This window comes from Bos indicus, chromosome 22 (assembly GCF_029378745.1).
Source record: "Bos indicus isolate NIAB-ARS_2022 breed Sahiwal x Tharparkar chromosome 22, NIAB-ARS_B.indTharparkar_mat_pri_1.0, whole genome shotgun sequence".
In the NCBI taxonomy this organism is placed as follows: domain Eukaryota; kingdom Metazoa; phylum Chordata; class Mammalia; order Artiodactyla; family Bovidae; genus Bos; species Bos indicus.
In genome coordinates, this window is record NC_091781.1 from 14,990,188 (window position 1) to 15,003,850 (window position 13,663).

The 13,663-nt window shown below is 47.6% G+C and overlaps 1 protein-coding gene across 5 annotated transcripts in view; it reads left to right on the forward strand.

The window, feature by feature from the left end:
- POMGNT2 (protein O-linked mannose N-acetylglucosaminyltransferase 2 (beta 1,4-)) overlaps window positions 1–13,663 on the forward strand; it is a 67,629-nt gene that overhangs the window by 36,314 nt on the left and 17,652 nt on the right. For 4 of the 5 annotated variants that reach the window (XR_011562952.1, XR_011562954.1, XR_011562953.1 and 1 more), the window contains exons 1-2: window positions 1,016–11,190; window positions 11,751–11,900. The exons of the other annotated variant lie outside the window; for it this stretch is intronic. The gene's annotated coding sequence lies outside the window, so the exon portion shown is untranslated. Of the gene's footprint in view, window positions 1–1,015; window positions 11,191–11,750; window positions 11,901–13,663 lie in introns of those variants that run through there. 5 annotated transcript variants of the gene reach the window in all.

Consider the following 13,663-nt stretch of genomic DNA (forward strand, 5'->3'; position numbering starts at 1 on the left):
CACACCAGGCCTAGGCTATATCCTCTCTCACTTCTGGGGACCCATGGAAAGAGACTCCCTTTTCTCTCTGAACCACAGAGGACAGTTTCAACTGCCTTTCTAACAACTACACCCTGTGAACTCCTATCTCCTAAGCCCCACCCCAGAGACATTTTGAACTTGTGTCTCCTTGCTTGTGGCTTTCATTACTGTCCTGGGGGCCAGTGACTCCAGCCCACCCTCTGTCATCCAGTCCTTCTTAGTTTCTTAGTCTCTTTTTCCTAGTTTTCAGTAATACTCAACCAATATTTATTGACTGTTTTCTATTTACCAGGGGCTGTCCTTGCTTCAGGGCGTTCGGTGCAGTGGTGAGCTGGACAGACATGGTCCCTGCTGTGGGGGGGGGTCACTGTCTACTGGGGTCTATTTACAGACACTTGAATAAGCAAATACAACACAGGGTGTGGTGGGCACCACGATGGCCCTCACCCAGCCCTGGAGCTCAGGGACGGGCTCAGCCGACTCTTTTAGGAAGTGATATTTAAGCTGAGTGTTTAAGAATGAGTAGGAATTGGACTGATGAAGGCAGCTGGGGGTGGGGTGGTGGTGTATCGGGCAGAAGGAACAGAGAATGTAGAAACCTGCCAATGAGTCAGAGCAAAGAGGTTGTTAGGAAATGGGAAAGCTTGTTAAGGCTGGAGCACAGGATAAAAGTTGGGGGTAATGGGGCTGGAGAAGTAGACAGGGGCCCTCATATTGCCTGCTGTATTCATTATCTGCATATCAAGGTACCCTGAATTTAACAGCTCCAAACAACAACCATTCATTGTCTCACTGTTTCATTGGGTCAGGAATCTGGATACAGCTTAGCTGGCTGCTTCTGACTCAGGGTGTCTTACAAGACTGTAATCAAGGTGTTGGACCAGTGTCTACTGTTTCCTCTGAAGACTTGATGGGTGGTAAGGCTTGATGGGGTAGGGCTTGCTGGGGGGTACAGCTTGAGGGATGGGGAGATAAGAGTAGAAAGGGAGGCAGGGGTCTTGAAAACCAAATCAAGAGTTTTGACTTTATCCCTTTAACAGCACTTCCCAAACTAATGTGCTTTGAGACTGATCTGGGGGTTGTGGAGAGTGCAGGTTCTGCATCACTGCCTTTGCGGCAGATCCCAGACACATTTCTAATAACCTCTCTGGAGACGCTGATGCTGCTGGCCTCAGGACCACGCTGAGTCACCATCTTGAATCCCTGCTGTCCCATGTGGTAGTGCCAGCCACGTGTGGCTGCCGAGCACTTTCAAGGTGGCAAGACTTCAGATTTTCTTTCATTTTAGTTCATTTAAACTTAAGATTTATGGAGAAGGAAAGAGCGACTCACTCCAGTATTCTTGCCTGGAAAAGTCCATGGACCGAGGAGCCTGGAAGGCTGCTGTCCACAATGTTACATGACTGAGCACGCATGCATGAGGAGGGTGGAGGGAGATGGGTTGGTAGCAATAAACTGGTAGAACTGAAGAAAAAAAAAAAGCTTAAGATTTAAAATATAATGTCTTTTAAAAAATTATTGTATTGGAGTGTAGTTGGTTTACTATGCTGTGTTAGTTTCTGCTGTACAGCAAAGCACTTCACTTGTACATGTAGGTACATTCTTTTTCATATTCTTTTCCATCATGGTTTATCACAGGATTCTGAATATAGTCGCCTGTTCTACTCAGCAGGACCTTGTTGCTTGTCCAGTCAAGATACTGTGTTGGCCAAAATGTTGGTTTGCAGGGTTTTCCGTATCATCTTATGGAAAGTCTCAAATGAACTTTGGGCCAACCTGATATACCAGTTTGCATCTGAAAATCCCAGATTCTCAATCCATCCTCCCCCTACCCGCTTTCCCCTCAGCAGCCACAAGTCTGTTCTCTGTGTTTGTGAGCCTGTTAACTGTTTCGTAGGTAAGGTCGTTTGTGTCATATTTTAGGTTCCACGTGTAAGTGACATCACGTGGCATTTGTCTCTGTCTTTCTGACTGACTTCACTTAGTCTGATAATCTCTAGGTCCATCCATGGTTGCTGCAAATGGCATATTTCCTTCTTTTTTTATGACTGAGTAGTAATCTGTTGTATATACGTACCACGTCATCTTTATCCATTCACCTGGACGTTTACATCGCTTCCATTTCTTGGCTATTGTGAACAGTGCTGCTATGAACACTGAGTTGTATGTGTCTTTGAATTATAGTTTTGTCTAGGTATATGCCCAGGAGTGGGATTGCTGGATCATATGGCATTTCTATTCTTAGTTTTTTGAGGGACCTCCGCACTGTTCTCCGTAGTGATGTTACCAGTTTCCATCCCCAGGAACAGTATAGGAGGGCTCCCTTTCCTCCATGCCTTCTCTAGCGTTTGTTTTGCAGATTTTTTAATGACTGATGTGAGGTGGTGCCTCACTGTAGTAAAACATACTCAATTTTTTATTGAAAAATTTAAGTATGCTTGGGTTAACAAGTGTGTGACTTGACCATTTCAACTGTAAATTTTATGAAATCTCAGTGTAGATCAAGTATTTTCAATCAGAATTTAGCATCCGAATTGAGAAATATACACCAGAATTCAAGGGTTTAGTATGAAAAAACAGTATAAAATATCCCATTAATTTCTATACTAGTTACATGTTGAAATGGTATTTTTGGATACAGTGGGTTAAGTTTAAATTATTGAAATTAAGTTTACCTGTTTCTTGTAACATTTTAAAAACGTGACTCCTAGAAAATGTGAACTGACGTGTGTGGACCACACTAGTGGCTCGCGTTATCTTTCTGTTAGATAGCACTGCCAAAGATGAAGGGAGAGATGCTCCTTACCTTTCATCTAAGGGAAATTCCCAGGAGTGGCTCATGACTTCTCCATCAGAGAGCTGCTCACGCAATGATTCTCCTGTTCCCGGTGCGTGAGCAGATGAAGGTGTGGGGAATTTGTGTGAGGTGTCCTGGGACCCCACTCAGGCTGCTGGAGGAGAATGTTTATTTGCAGAACCTGTGGTTCCACCTTTCCCTGGCCCACATCAGTCTGCAGGCTAGGCCTTGCCGAGAAATGGCACACGTTCTCATTACTTTTCTAGCCTGGACCAGAAGGCAAATGGATGTCTCTTTAAGACACGGGGCTCCAAGTGCCCAGAGCCCGGGCTCACTGTCACAGCTCACTTTCAGGTTCACCTGTAACCATGACAACGCCATTGATGCAAGTTGCCATGGAACATAATTTAACCTGGATCAGATTTTAAAAGAAGAATGGAAAAACACTCAGCTTTGTCTCAGGGGACTATCAGAAATGGGATCTCTGGTGATTCCTTAACTACCCTTCTCATTTAATTACTTTTGCTTTTCATGTCCCTGGGGAAGTGTTTCTGCCAGGAGTGATTTCCTGGGCAGGCTGGGAGTATTTGCAGGGAATGGTTGGCATTATGGAGTCCAGTGGCTCGATGACCTTAAGCTGGTCCTGGGTAGGGAGATTTTCACCACATCCCCTCAAGTCCATTATATTTCTGCACGTTAGCTTTAGTGGGGGAAATATCAGACTTGTCGTTACATTTCAGAGCTAGAAGGTGCCTGGATGGGAACATAAGATGAGGGAAGTAAGGGATCGATCTGAACCCACTTGAGATGGGGTGTTAAGTTGGTTCAACCCAAATCAGGGAGACCTAAAAAGCAGAGTGTGGGGAACAGGAAAGAGATGCACCCAAAGAAATAATGGAGAAGCACTGTGATCTTAAATTTAAATAGAAAATATCAGGAGCTCATTATTTCTTTTGTTTCTTTTGAAGAAAAGGCATGTGTTTCCCTAGCTTTGTTTCCTGTTAAGGTTGATGTGTGTGCTCAGTCCTGTCTGACTCTTTGCGACCCCATGGGCTGTATCCCACCAGGCTCCTCTTGTCCATGGGCCTTCATGCCTGGACTGTTGTTTCCAGATACTATTTCTCACTTTAAGGATTCCGGGCTCCTTGAGAAATGGTTGATTCCACACCTGAGGCAGAAACTGTCCCAGATGTCCTGGGGCATGTGGTTATGCTGGAAAAGGAAGAAGCCATCAGGTACCAATGGAATTACATCAAAGGCATCCAGGGGTCAACTCGAAGGTCTCCCACTGGCTAAAAATGGAACAGTCTTAAATAAGAAATCAATGCAATAGGCTGAAGTTACAGTGGACTGGATTAAAATCCATCCATTTATAATGATACATAAAAGAAAAAAACTTCACTGGTCAGTCTTTGAATGTTGCTAACATTCAAATGTTGGATCCCAACAAAGAAAGGGGAAGAATCAAAGCATTTGTCCTGTCTCACCTGCATGGACTGTTCCTCAGGGTAACCAAATAGTGCTGATGAAAGTTCTTTTTAGAGAATTCCAGCTAATGGATGCAGGTGGAAGGATGCGCTTAGTTAAAGTGATGTACTTAGGTACCAATCATTAACAGATGCTGAAACCATTGGGTGAAACGTTGGCAAGGAACTTTCTAAGATACAGATTGTGTTGCTAACACCTGAATCCACTGATTTTAGTGTTACTAAAAATGGAACAACCAGACATATGAGCCAGAAAGCAATCTTTGTCCCTGCAGGCTGGAGAAACCCTTCCCTGACCAGAGGCAGCAGGTGGCTGAGCCCGAGATAGCTCCTTTAGTCCCTCAGACAGCATCAGTGGGCACCCCCCGCCCCCTGCCCCCCCTGCCAATGTCACCAGATATACGGAGCTGGCCAAACTGTACCACAGAGGGGTCTGAATATTAAATGGTCATTGGACCCACAGCCCACAAAAGTAGGCCAAAGTCTAGTGTTATTATAAGAGAACAGAGAGAGAGAGATTTAGATACACAGACTTGGAGGGGAGAAGTCTAAGTGAAGATAGAGACAGAGACTGAAGTGATGTGTCCACAAGCCAAGGATTGCCAGCAACCGCCAGAAGCTGGGAGGGAGGCACAGACTCACTCTCAGAGCCTTCAGAAGGAATTAACCCTACTGATACTTTGAATTTGGAATTCTAGCTTCCAGAACTTTGAATTTCTGTTGTTTTAAGCCACCCAGTTTGAGGCACATTTTTACGGTAAGCCTAAGAAACAAGATAAAAGATGAATGGTCCAGTAACCATGCCTGCCTAAGCCTGTTGTCTTACTTCTCATGCCAACTTGCCTATAGAAGTGATGAGAGGAGGCTGAACTGATCATTGATACAGAAGGAGACTCCACAAATCCCCAAGGGACAGAGTGATGGCTGGTAGCAAAGACTGAAAAAGCAGGATATGCCACTGGGCCCAGGTATACAGGAGAATTCCAGGAGCTGTGCTGAGTCTGAGAAGGGGCCTCTCAGCCTTGGAAAGTGACAGGGATGTAGTGGGATTCTGTGGACCACATGTTCTCAAGGCAGTGCCTGCCCGCTCACCCATTCATCCTCAAACCACATGCCAGGCACAGGCAGAGGCACTGATGCTGAAAAGATGGGCAGGACAGCCTCCCTGCTCTTAGGACACTCACAGTCCGGTGGAGGAGAGAGCCAAGACCCAGTGTGTTACAGGGAACAGAAGGCAGGGAGCCCGGAGCAGAAAGGGCAGCATGTGCAGCGGATTGTAGATAAGCGGGACCCTGGCCCTGTTAGGAAGTGCAGGCAAGGGATACGGGCAAAGATTTTAATATTTATAACACTGACCCCAGGGTCTGTTTGTCGAAACCCCAGAGCACAAGGTGTGGGAGGAGCACAGAGCTCTGAGGGTTTATCTGTGAAGTCCCTTCCAGCTTCCAGAAACGAGACCAGAGTCGGCGGCTGAGGACAAGCCCCGAGGCGCCCTCCTTGAAGCTAGGGGGCCCACTGCCTTCCGAGACTGACACAGGCAAGAAGAGCCCTGGAATCCAGGTGACCATACAGACGGCAAGGACCTCGGACCCCATAGGGATAGGGCACCATCTGGTGTCAGAGGATACAGCAGTTTGGGAGGCGCGCCAGCTCATACCGTGGCATGAAGCAGTCAGAGCTGTGGTGGCCACAGCCCTACCCCTTTTTCCTCTGGAAATCTTTGTGTCACGGTTCTTCTTCACCTGAATTCCGGCAGCACCGTCATTTACTGCCTGCTGCCCTCTCCTGGCATCCCATGGAACTACAACCACTGCAACTCGAGGCTTATTCTTTGGACTGCAAGGAGGTCAAACCAGTCAATCCTAAAGTCAATCAACCCTGAATATTCCTTGGAAGGACTGATGCTGAAGCTGAAGCTGAAGCTCCAATACTTTGGCCACCTGATGCGAAGAGCTGACTCACTGGAAAAGACCATGATGCTGGGAAAGATTGAAGGCAGGAAGAGGAGATGACAGAGGATGAGATGGTTGGATGGCATCACTGACTCAGTGGACATGAGTTTGAGCAAACTCTGGGAGATGTCTCCATCTCTGGGAGATGTCCCTCCCAGAGGACAGGGAAGCCTGGAGTGCTGCTGTCCATGGGGTCACAAAGAGTCAGACACAACTGAGCGAATGAACAACAAAAGGACTTATTCTTCAGAGGATGAGTTGTCTGGGACAGGCTTCTAGTGGGAGAGTATCAGAGCCTGAAGGGCTAATTTTGTTCAGATAAAGAAACTGAGGCCCACGGGGATGGGGTAAGACTTAGGCCATGTTAGTGGACTTGAGCTTCCTCGTCTACAGTCACAGATGATCTCCATGGCCCATCCTCACTTGCACATCTGGGAAACGGGCTGCTCCTGAGAAGGCACACTTAGGGTCTAACTACAGAAACTTGTCCACAGTCAGCCATGTGATTTTGGCTATCACTATTGTAGCTGTTTATCATCCCCAATTCGCTGGATTCTAAGGAATCTAGGCCCCAGAAGAAGACTGGGAGGACAACTAGAGACCTGGTTTCTTACCTCTCAGGACGAGAGTCTAGCCTCAGATGCTTCTAGAGTCAAGAGATACAGGGAGAATGAACGGGACAGAAGCTCCTGAAGGGTATGTCACTGCTCAGCTCCACATCTTTTAGGAAACCAAGCTGACATCCTAAAGGGTGAGATTGCAAGGTCCTTCTCCTTCTCTGAGTGGCCACAGGTCTCCTCCACTCTCAGTCATCAACCCTGCCTTTCTCCTTTGAAATCTGGCCTCACGGGCAAGTCTCTGACCCTCAGGCTGTGCCTGGCTTGTCTTGGAGGTAAAATGAAATCTTCATAGTCTATGGAATGCTGAGGGTGAAATGCAATCTCTGGCTACCTTCCCTCTGACACCAAAGAGTTAGAGCTGCATCAGGCCAGTTAAGGCTATACTTCCTTCTGAAGTGGCGGTTCTAAATTGTGGGCAACAGCAGCCCCAAGGTGGCAGGACTTGGCAGGAGTAAAAGGGAAAAAAGAAGAGCTTTCTGTGTTTAAATGCTAATGTGGGGGTCTTGGGTATCATCCACCCAAGATGGGTAGTGAGCATTCACACAAGGAGCTTTAAAACGGTGACTATACATTGTTGACTCCATAAGAGATTGGCTGTAGTTAGGTGTGTCTCCCAGGCCGAGACAAAGCAGGGATCCAGGAATAGGTCCACAAACAGAACGTGGGTGATGTGAAGGGGAGGTTAGTGATGCCCGCAGAGCCTGAGTGCAGCCTGGCCCTACCTGGCCTCCTGATGCTCAAATACACACGCATCCAGTTGAGATAGCAGGTAAACATTCGATCAATAGGCTTTACAGAGCATTGATCTCTGCCAGGTGGTATTCGGGGTGCCAGGGAATCAAGAGGAGCAAGACGATTCACATGTCCACCTCTCTTGAAGAAAAGAGGAGGAGAGTATAACCCCAGGGAGTGGTACACACCAGGAAGAAAAAGAAACGGGGGTTTGAGAATGACAGGGGTCAGGGAGGGCCCATGGAGAGGTGACATAAGAGCATGCAGCAGATGAAGGCATTTCCTCCCCTGAGCACGTGTTCTCTAGTCCCGTCTCCTGGGACAGAAGAATGCTATGCTTCAGGCTCAGCTGTAGACCCAGCATGGCACCTGGTTGGCACTCAGTGAGCATTGGGTGGTGGATGGCTGTCGCTGGGGGACGGCGCCTGGCGCACTCCCTCCGGGCCAGCAGCCTGTGCAGTGTGGCTGCAGAGCCTAGAGGACTGGCTGGCTCTTGCTTTGAGAGGGCAAAGGAGGCAGGCAGTAAGCTGGGGGGCTGTGGCTTCTGAGTGTGCACACGGAACTTGCACCCCCAGAACAGCCTTCCAGCCACTGAAAGATAAGAGTCAGAATTGTCCTCAGCCTTCCAGACAAACCATTCTTTTAAAAAGGAGATCTGAAACTTCCCTGGTGGTCCAGTGGTTAAGACTGCACTTTCATTGCAGGGAGTGAGGGTTTGATCCCTGGTCCAGGAACTAAGATCATGCATGTTGCAGGGCGCTGCCTAGAAATAAAAAAAAGAAAAGAAAAATAAATAAAAAGGAGATCTGGATTAGACACTAGGTGTCTCCCCATGGCGTCAGATAGCACCTGGCCTTCTGTGTCAAACTTAGAGCAGGGATTTTTTTCTTCCCAACAGTAACGATCTGAAAACCTGCTGGGAGCTCAGCTTAGGCTTGTGAGATTGGCAGTCAGGCAGACATTGGCTCAAGCCCTGTGCTGTGTGCTCTTGGGTTCCTCACAGACCCTCTCTGAGCTCAGATCTGAAGGATGAGTATCCCAGGCTGAGGGAACAGCCAGTGCAAAGCTCTAGGGTAGAAATGAGCTCACATGTTCAGGGAGCATTTGTGAAAAGGGGTAATAAAGGCACTTCTCTCCCAGGGCTGCTCTGCAGGTCAGTGCAACCAGCTAGGTCTCTGCTTCATCCTGCATCACTCATAAACATGATTCATTGCATCTGAAGGAAAAGGACCCGATGCCACCTGGAGCAAGCCTGCCACTTCTCAGGTGAGAGAGACGCACGGGGCCCCCCACCCCAAGAAATTGCCCCTCCTAGGTGCCAGACTTAGCATCTCCACTCTGCTTTAATCCTCACTGAAAGTGGCTTGTGTGTGCAAGGAGGATACTTTTTAAAAAAAAATATTTATGTATTTATTTATTTTTGGCTTTGCTGGGTCTTCTTTGCTGTGTAGATTTTTCTCTACTTGCAGTGAGCCGGGGCTCCTCTTCTTTGAAGTGTGCGGGCTTCTCACTTCCGTGGCTTCTCTTGTTGCGGAGCACGGGCTCTAGAGCACAGGGGCTCTGTAGTTGTGGTTCCCGGGCTCTAGAGCACAGGCTCAATAGTTGTGGCACAGGGACTCAGTTGCTCTGCGGCATGTGGGATCTTCCTGGACCAGGGATCGAACCTGTGTCTCCTGCATTGACAGGCAGATTCTTTACCACTGGCCACCAGGCAAGCCGGGGAGGGTATTTTAAAAAATACTTTAACTTATGCTTTTACAACAGCAAAGAAAGTAAAAGTCACCTTGGAGTCCGTATTCCAGAAATAAACTTTCTAATTCTGGGGTGTATTTTATGAAGGTCTTTATTATCATAAATATTTTTACATAGCTGAGAAATCACTGTATAGCATTTTTTCCTTTTTCCTCCCAATTTGTTGATTTTCTTAGCCTGCCATTCCCTATGAAAGGTGCAACATATGGTAAAGGAATTTTCCTCCACCGGAGGTTTTGGAACTCGTTCAGAATGATTCTGTGGCCGTTGTTTTGGCTGAAATATGTGCCTTTTTTTTTTTTTTAATGAAACCTGCTACTTAGAATCAGGAGTCATGGAACTGAATGTAGTCCAGGAAATGCAGATTGACTCTTGCTACAACAAAACCCCTTTTCCACAAAGGAACACCACCGGAGGAGAACCCTGAAGTCCACAGTGATTATGCCTCAGTGCCTCCCCTCTCCTTTTTGCTCATTTGCATATTTCAAGTTTGTTTTTTTTTTTACAATGAACATGTACTGCTTGTATAACAAAAACATTGAAAAAATTCAGTAAGATAAAGGAAAAAAAGACGCATCAAGGCATTTTATGTGTAGCACAACCTAAAGTGCCAGAGAATGGCAATAGACATTCCACCAAGAAGAGGTCTAGTGATGAAGTAACTTGGAAAACGTCGAGTTAAACAAAGCTAATTGGATTTCTTGCCTGTAATACTTCTCAGAGTCTTTAAGACGCTGGTGGGTAGTTTGATCCTGAAGAGAGGGCTGTTCCCAGCAGTGTAACCAACAGTGTTGGATCTCTGAACCCCTCTCGTGAGGAGTATCCCTGCCCACTGACTGTCTGTGGGATGCATTCTGGAAAACGCGTTTCCAAAGCACTGGCTGCCTGCAGCATGGGGAGACGCCCCATTCCCTCTAGGCCACGTTCTCGCGAGATCTGCAGAGCTGACTGTGAGGAAATTTGCGGCTGTGACAGCTCTCAGACCAGGTACTCTGCTGCAATCTCACCGGCTGGTTAAGAAGGGTGGCCAGCTCCATTATGGATTTTATTATCAGTCAAGAGATCTGGAAAGGAGAAAGACATTCGGAGGCATCTGGTTGGTAGGATCACTGAGGCGTTCAGCAAAGACTGTAGGCTGTGAATAAGCAAAAGACAAATGCCCTTGAATTCCAAGGGCATAAAATATCCCTGCAAATGGGGCAGTCCAAAGGACAATCAAAGGAGCAGAGGGGAGCGGGCGCAGCAGTCAGATCGGAGGCTGCCCGTATCCACTGGGGCCTCACCATAGCTGCGGCTGCCCTCCAGCTGCCAGGAACTGCATCTCTCCCTGCAGAGGCCAGAAGTACTTAAGAATTGATGGACAGCAGCCCGCAGCCCATGAGGAGCTCGCCTGCGTCTCCAGGGGGATGACTGAGGTGCCCAGTCTACGCTGGCTCCCAGAAGCCCCCAGTGGGCTGACTCTCCAGTTGCTCACAGTGGCCTCTGGTTTGATAACAAATGCTGTATTAGCTGCCTTCCCTCCCCTGCCTCATTCTACCTAGGAAACAACGTTAAGTCCTGCAGAAATTTCTTTGCTGGTTAAGATGACTAGTGCGAAGTCCTGCTCCTCTGAATTTCCATTAATTCTCCAAGCCAAGACTTGCTGCACTATAGTGAGTGAAGAACAGTTCCATCTCGTTTCTGACAGAGGGCAGCATTTCGTTTTCTACCACAGAGAGGTGTATTCCTGGAGCTTGCAAATGACGCCAGCTCAAAATAAAGAAAAACAAATTGAAATGAGGATTTTAATCACTGTGAAGGGAATGAAAGGCTGTGTCAGCGTTTCCATGGTAAGTGCCGTCTTTCAGGGATTTATCATCCCAGCTGTAAAAACATGCTTTATGCTAGGATTTGGCAAGAGCCAGGCTTCAGTCACTGAAAATCTATACATTATTAAAGATTTCACTTTCAATCAAGTTGGAAATGTGACTCCGTGAAAATGGCACAGAATGCCCCTTTGCCCCTTGGGGCTGCCAGCCATGCCCACTGCATCTCCTGCCAAGTCTGTTCGGCCCCAGCTTAGAGGAGTGGTGGGGCCACAGCCCCTGGCCCTCTCCAGATTCCGCTTTGCCTCCTGGAGACGGCTACACTGAGGAAGACGCCTGTTTTTTTGTGGAGGCAAAGTGGTGGTCCTTGTGGGGCCCTGTCTATGGGGCCGTAGGTGGCTCTCCTTTGACCACTGGTCCTCTTGCCCCCCTGTTCCACTTCCCTGGTCCCAGGGCCATTGATGGGAAAGAGGGGCGTCAGCACCACCTCACAGCATGCTCGGTCTCTCGGCCCCTAATGGCATCGTAAGTGGGAGAATCACAGACTGAGTTTACTGGAAACCTTAGACTTGTTCTGATTGTAGCTCGCAGCTTGAGCTCCAGGGATGCGAGGGGAATGAAGATCACAAATGTCAGCCAAAGAGGAGGCACTCTGGGTGAAACAAGATGCAGTCTGAACCTTGGTCACATCACATCCAAGTCACCTCTGCTTGTTTGGCTTCAAACAGTATCAGGTTTGTTTTTTTGTGTGTGTGCGTCTTTTTAAAAATATATATCTTGATTGGAGGATGATTACTTTACAATACTGTGATAGCTTTTAGCATACATTGGTATGAGTCGGCCATAGGCATACGTGTGTCCCTTCCCTCCGGAACCCCCTTTCCACCTCTCTCCCCACCCATCCCTCTAGGTTGTCACACAGCACCGGCTTTGAGTGCCCTGCATCATACATCAAACTCCCACTGGCTATGTATTTTACATATGGTAATGTATATGTTTCAATGCTGTTCTCTCAAATCATCCCACCCTCTCCTCCCACTGAGTCCCAAAGCCCGTTCTTTATGTCTGTGTCTCCTTTGCTGCTGTACACATAGGCCCGTCGGTACTATCTTTGTAGATTCCATATATATGCATTAATATACTCTTTCTCTTTCTGACTTACTTCACTCTGTATGATAGGCTCTAGGTTCATCCACCTGATTAAAACTGACTCAAATGCATTCCTTTTTATAGCTGAGTAATATTCCATCGTGTATATGTACCACAGCTTCCTTATCCATTCATCTCCTGATGGACAGCTAGGTTTCTCCCATGTCCTGGGTATTGTAAATAGTGCTGCAGTGAACACTGGGGTACGCGTCTTTTTCATTTACGCTTTTCTCAGGGTATATGCCCAGTAGTGGGATTTCTGGGTCACATGATAGTTTTAGTCCTAGTTTTTAAAGGAAGCTCCATATTCTTCTCCATAGTGGTTGTATCAGTCTACATTCCCACCAATGATCAGGACCAGATTTAATGACACTGTGGTGTGCCCTTTATTTGAAACAGGCTGATGTGGTGGAGAGAAAGCTTTTGCAATAGAGGAGAAAAGGTACCAGCAGGAGGACAACTTTTTATGATCTGAAATGAATCCTCAGTACATGTGCCAGTCTGTTTATCAGGTCTCAGGGATTGGCAGCTGAATCTTCCCCTGACACAGGGGAAGGTACTGTTATTTCCATTTAAAAGATGAACAGATCGACATTCAGAGGTTGAGAAACTCGTTTTCATGGAGGTGTCATGTAGAGCAGGTGGCAGAGTGAGGCCTCGGAGCCAGATCTTCCTTACTCCAGTCAGGTCTCTCCCTCAACACAGTTCAGGGGCAGCACTTTCAGATTCTACTGGCCCATCTCCTCGTTCTGCCCTGGGTGGTGGGCAGCCTGGCACAGAGCGAGGCATGGATGGCAGCCCAGCAGAGTCCTGCTGCTGGGAGAGATGACAGCTGCAGAGGGCAGGCTTGGGAGCCCTGGCTGAACTCAAAAGGGGCGGACTTGTTTTTTTAAGGTGTATTTATTTATGAGTGTGCTGGGTCTTCATTGCTGCACGTGGGCTTCCTCCAGTTGTGATAAACGGGGGCTACCTGCTGGTTGCAGTGCACGAGCTTCTCACTGAGGTGACTTCTCTTGTGAAGCATGGGCTCCAGGTACATGGGCTTTAGTAGTTGCTGCTCATGGGCTCAGTTGCTCTGTGGCATGTGGGATCGTCTCAGAACAGGGATCAAGCCTGTGTCTCCTGCATCGGCAGGTGGATTCTCAACCACTGTACCATCAGGGAAGCCCCAGACTTGTTCTTAGTGCAGACATTGTTTGAGGGCTTACTCTCTTCCAGGGACAGTTGGAAGGGCTGGCTGTGTGTTATATGTTTCATCTCATCTACAGCCACTCCAGCAACTGCCTGAGCTATGTACTAGTATTATCTCTGTTCAACAAATGAGGAAACCAGGAACAGAGAGACTGAG